Genomic DNA, 6,185 nt, shown 5'->3' on the forward strand with positions numbered 1-6,185 from the left:
GGGGGAAGGGGAAGAGGAAGGAAGGGGGATGAGGAGGAGGAAGGGGAGGAGGAAGGGGAGGAGGAGGAGGAGGAGGAAGGAAGGGGGAGGAGGAAGGGGAGGAGGAGGAATGGGAGGAGGAAGGAAGGGGGAGGAGGAAGGAAGGAGGAAGAGGAGGAAGGGGGAGGAGGAGGAAAAGGAGGAAGAGGAAGGGGGAAGAGGAGGAGGAGGAGGAGGAGGAGGAGGAGGGAGCCTGAGCTTTGGGTCCCCATCTCATAGATATGAAAAAACGGGGCTCAGGGAGGCAGGCCGGCTGCTGGAGACAGCAGTGGGTCGCCTCTGTCTCCCAAGTGCTGGGAGTATGTCACTTCACCAACTCCTTTTCTTTCTGAGGCAGAGTGTCATGTAGCCCAGGCTGGCCTTGAACTTGATATGTAGCTGAGGATACCCTCAGTGATGACGAATACAAAAAAAAAAAAAAAAAGGAAACAGAGTTAATTTCTCCATTTTTCAAGACAGGGTCTCATGTAGCCCAGGCTGGCCTTGAACTCATTATGTACCTGGGGCTGACTTGGGACTTCTGATCCCCTACTCCCCTTGATTGCTGGGATGACAAAGATGACAAAGATGAGATCCAGGTAACCTTCAGGAGGCGACTGTTAGTCTTTTCTTCCTCGGGTCAAGATGGTTTCGATCTGTGGGGCACAAACAAGTGGCCACATACTGCTATTAGAAGGGTAGGGAGTGACACGCGCCTGTTATCCCAACACCCGGGTCTCTGAAGCGGGAGGATCAGGAGTTCATGGTCATCCTTGGCTACAGAGTGAGTTCAAGGCTAGCCTGGGTTACATGACTGTGAACAAAACAAAACAAAACAAAAACAACCAGTTAAACAAAACACCATACCCCTGGCTTCTGAAGACTGTGATGAGGCACGTGTGACTTGTCAATGCCACATCGTGCTGACTGACCCGCCATCGTTGTGGGAGGCGGCAGATTGAGGCTAGAGGTTACTGCGTCTGGGCCCACAGAGGTGACCTGTCCCCACGGGCCACTGGTTCACTGATAAATGAGGAACTGGTTTATGTTGCTGTGTGGGACACACTTGGTGATTTGGCGTAAAAAACCCAAGGCCTCAGAACTGGAGCCCCTGTGGACCTCCGTGACCTCTGCTGGCTCCCGCGCCTCCTGGTACACGTGGGCATTGCGTGGCGAGCTGTTCAGCTCAGTGAAGGACTCCAGAGGATTCTGGGAACATGGTGGCCCAGCTAGGGCACAGAGCCACATGGCCCGCAGACTCAAGGTTTCCGTATTCCCAGTGAGAGGCCAGGTCCTGCAGGAAGGATGCTGGGAAGATCCAGGCTGGGAAGGCCTGGGGGTGGGGCTCTACACTCTTCTCACAGTTCATGGGGGGCGGGGCACAGGGGCTGACAATGCTCTGTCCCCGAGGCCCTGGCGGGACACCCATCCCGTGACTCCAAGCTCTTGCCCTTGCGAGATTTCTGCAGCCTAGAACTTTCTGAGAACCGGCCCCGGGGACCACTAAGCGGAGACTCCGGAGCCTTGAGTGGAACCGCCAGAGCTTCCGGGACAACTGGGAACAAAGCGAGTGGATCGCTTTCTCCTGTTGTTACAAAAATACAACGGTAAACCCGGGGGCTCAGAGCAGCCAGGCTCGCTACCTGGCAGAGCCGGAGGTCAGAAATAGAAATGGGGCAGAGGGCTGCGCCCGCCGTGGATGTGGAGAGACAATCCTTTCCTCTGCCTCTTCCAGCTCCTGGCGCCCGCCAGCATCGCTGGGCAGCCACCCCCATCGGTGAAGCCTCGGCCTGGCCTTTCTGGATGTTCACAGGTAGTCACAAGAAATAAAGCTTACATGGGTTTAAATGCACAGAATAACACACGCCAAAGAACAAAACAAAACACACCCTGCCCCAACCAAAGAAACAAAGGCCAGGTTATATATAAATTGTATTCAGTGGCTGGGGAGATGGCTCAACATGAGGTCCTGAGTTGCACCCCTCAAAACTCAGACCCACATCATAGCTGGACATGGATGGTGTGGGTCTGAAAACCTGTCGCTGCAGAGATGGAGACAGACGGCCTCTCTCGGCTCTCTGGCATGCTGGCCAGCAGGTGTAGCCTAAAAACAGTAAGTCCAGGCCTCAGTGAGAAACCCTGTTTCAAAACATAAAATGGGCCAGGCAGTGGTGGCACACACCTTTAATCCCAGCCCTTGGGAGGCAGAGGCTGAGTTTGAGGCTAGCCTGGTCTACAAGAGTGAGTTTCAGGACAGCCAGGGCTATACACAGAGAAACCCTGTCTCGAAAAATGAAAACCAAAAAAGGATGGCCTAATGACACCAAGGTTGACCTCTGACCTCTACATGCACCTACAGGTCCACATGACAGGTACCTGCTCCCACTTGGATGTGAGCATGCACAAACACCCGTGCATATCACGAGCACACACACACACACACACACACACAGAGAGAGAGAGAGAGAGAGAGAGAGAGAGAGAAAGAAATTACTCTCTGACAATTTAAGATAAGAGAGGAACACGTGGATCATATTTATAAACACAAAAATGATTTTACCCCCCACTCCAAGGACTTTAAGTATTTTTTGGAGCCCTACCATGTGCAGGATCCAGTGTACACCAGGAGTCGGGGGATACTGGGGTTTACACGAGTCTCTCTGAAGCTCCTGGCTTGGGAATTTGATTCCCAAATTCGAGTTTGGTAGCAATAGGAGGGGAGGTCTAGGAGAGGTGAATGAGATTAGGCAAGGTCGTGAGGATTCCCCCTTAACCACGCCACCCCCCACCCCCACCCCACCCCCACCCCCACCCCCACCCCACCCCCACCCCCACCCCCACCCCACCCCCACCCCAGACGGGATAAGTGATTTAGTAAGAAGAGGAAAACAGAGTTCTAAACCCTTTGCTCTCAGTAGCCTCTAGCCTTTGAAGAAATGTCTCTTGTACTTGTAAATGAGCCAGACTATAGTGTTGTGTTATAGTCACAACAATAATCAACTCAGTGGAGATGAACTTTGAGACTCTTGGGGATGTGTCCTCAACTGTCTACAGTGTAAGTATAATATATAGAGAAGTATCAATTTATTTTTATTTTTGTTGTCATTTGTTTGTTTATTTATTTATTTTAGATTGGATCTCATGTAGCCCAGGCTGGCCCTGACCTGATTGGGTAGCAAAGGATGACCTTGAATTCTGATCCTCCTGTCTATCTCCTAGGTGCTGGGTGGACCCATTAAATATTTTTGCTATTAAAAACCTAAGTGTTAGCCGGGCGGTAGTGGCGCACGCCTGTAATCCCAGCACTCTGGGAGGCAGAGGTAGGCAGATTTCTTAGTTCGAAGCCAGCCTGGTCTACAGAGTGAGTTCCAGGACAGCCAGGGCTACACGGAGAAACCCTGTCTTGAAAAAACCAAATCCTAAAAAAAAAAAAAAAAAAAAAAAAAAGAAGCCTAAGTGTTGGTTATTCCTCTGAACAAGGAAAGAACCAAACCAAACCAAATCCCCAAATGCCAAACACCAGGGAAATTCAAGTGCAATCCGGTGAGCAGACGGCGCCTCAAGCCCTGGCGTCTGCACTGGAGGTGGAGGAGTGGATTACAGGATCCGGCGTCAATCCAAGACTGAGGGAAAAAAAACCATTTCTTTGGCAGATGTGACTGATGAGGGCTCTGGTTGTGGGGGAGTCGGCCTGTACCCTGAGGGTTGTCTGCAGCGAGGAAACAGGTCCTGGGGCTGAAGAGGTTGCCATGCTCAGAAGTTTGCGGACTCCTGAAGACGGCTGACATAGTCCTTGGCAGAAAGCCAGGGCCGGGTAAAGCGACTCAGCTCTTTAGGGAATATCTGAAGTTCTAAGGAGATGAAGACAGAGGACTTGGACAAAGATTTGTCATCTACTAGACTGGAGCCTGCAGGGATATTCTCCTTTGATTCTCCCTGCTTGGGCATTGAGTAGCTGTGAGACATCAGGTAGGGTTTTGCTCTCAGCCTCAGTATTCTAATCTGTAGAGTGGGCATAATAACAATGTTACCCCAAGGGTTGTCTTGAGGACAAAACTCATGTGTGCTCTGGCGATGTCAACATTTGTGATTGTTTTGTGGGTGTTGACCCGGCGACTCCTGTTGGGGTAAAGAGCCTGCTACCACCATTTCCCCCAGGTCTGGAGAGTTATCTCATCAGGTGGGGTAAGCTTGGACGTGGAGGGTCCTTTTTGCACAGGCTGTGGCACTACAGAGACCCGAAGTCAAGGCTTCCCTCTGAACCTGGGCCCGATCGATACCTTTCTGGGTCTCACAGTGCTTTCTGAAGGATAAGAGTCGGCCCAAAGCAGAGTCGGTGATGTCGGAAGCCTTGAGGGCAGGGTAGAAAAGACTGGGGCTGGAGCTCCTAGCTTTGGCAAAAACAAACAAACTAAGGGCTGGAGAGAGGGCTTGGGTGTTAAGAGAACTCTCTGGGGCTAGAAGATGGCTCAGTGGCTGAGCACTGACTCCTCTTCCAGAGGTCCTGAGTTCAATTCCCAGCAACCGCGTGGCGGCTCATGACCATCTATAATGGGATCCAGTGCCCTCTTCTGGTGTGTCTGAAGACAGCTACAGTATACTCACATACATAAAATAAATAAACCTAGAGAGAGAGAGAGAGAGAGAGAGAGAGAGAGAGAGAGAGAGAGAGAAAGAGAACTCTTTGTTCTTTCAGAGGGATGGAGTTCAATTCCCAGCACCCATGCCAAGAAGCTCAAAACTATCTGTATCTGTAGTTTCAGGGGTTTGTCGCCCTCTTCTGGTCTCCCAGGGTATATGCACTCTCATGGTCATATTCATGCAGAAAGACACACACACACACACACACACACAATTAAAAAGGCTAAAATAAAATAAATCTTAAAAAAGAAAACAAAAAGCTGGGTGGTGGTGGCACACGCCTGTAATCTCAGCACTCTGGGAGGCAGAGGCAGGCAGATTTCTTAGTTCGAGGCCAGCCTGGTCTACAAAGTGAGTTCCAGGCCAGACTGGTCTACAGAGAGAAACCCTGTCTCGAAAAAACCAAATCCAAAAAAATAAAACAACAACAACAACAAAACAAAGTCTGAGACAGGGTTCTGGTTAAAATAGAATTTGGGATAAATTTGGAATAAATTTGGATAAATTGGGAACCTTGGGGGAGGGTGCGGGGGCAGAGATGTTTTATGCCTTTATTTTTCTGGGTGTGGTCCTGGCTGTACTGGAACTCTGTAGACCAGGCTGGCCTCAAACTCACAGAGATCCACGTGCCTCTGCCTCCCGAGGATCAGATTAAAGGTGTGCGCCACCACTGCCTAGCTTGTTTCCAGCCCTTTACCCATCTGTTTGAGACAGATTCTCGCTATGTAGCCCCGGCTGGCATTACACTTGTGATCCTCCTGCCTCAACCTCCCCAAGTGGGTGCTGGGATCACAGACCTGGACCACCGTGTCCCGTGTGGGGAGGGTTTGAAGGCATCTTTTCTGCTGGAGCCTTTCTCACGCCAACTGCACAATGACTGCGTATATCTCAGCTGTCAGGAGTGAGGCCCCTTATCCCGGGTCTACGTGGCTGGTTTGGAAACTCCTCAGCAGAGTCTACAAACCCCAAGTGAGCATCAGGAGAGCGAAGGCTGGTCTGCCTGCTCTGGAAGGCAGAACCAGGTGAGTGAGGCCTCCACCATGGCTCGCTGGTCTCTTCCAGAGGTGGCCTTACCGTGACCAGCCTGCATTGGGTGCCGGGCCCTTTAAGGAGGGTGATGGACTCCATGCCTCTGCAGAAGGCACTGCTGTCCTAGAGTGTGACTGATGGCTGCTGTCACCAAGGTTAACGTATCTCCTCCTGTCGCGATGCTGAAGGTGTTGGTGACAGCTGCCCTGGCGGTAGCAGCCAGTCCAGCTAGGCAGAGGGGACCAGGGGAGGAAGACCAGGCCCCTTCTGGGAGCCACTGGGGGCTGTGCTGCTCCAGCAGGCACCGTGGCTCTGTATCTCACAGATGGGTGCACAGTTCTACCTTGAACATTCCAGAATGTTCCTTGCACAGCCACGTTCAAGTCAGCGCCTATACCCAATGCTGGCTGGACAGACCTAGCAGTGTGAATTCCTTTCTGTTCTCACTGTCCCCAAGCCCTTCCTTCCTTCTTTCCTTCCTTCCTTCCTTCCTTCCT

This window comes from Apodemus sylvaticus, chromosome 22, assembly GCF_947179515.1.
Source record: "Apodemus sylvaticus chromosome 22, mApoSyl1.1, whole genome shotgun sequence".
Classification (NCBI taxonomy): domain Eukaryota; kingdom Metazoa; phylum Chordata; class Mammalia; order Rodentia; family Muridae; genus Apodemus; species Apodemus sylvaticus.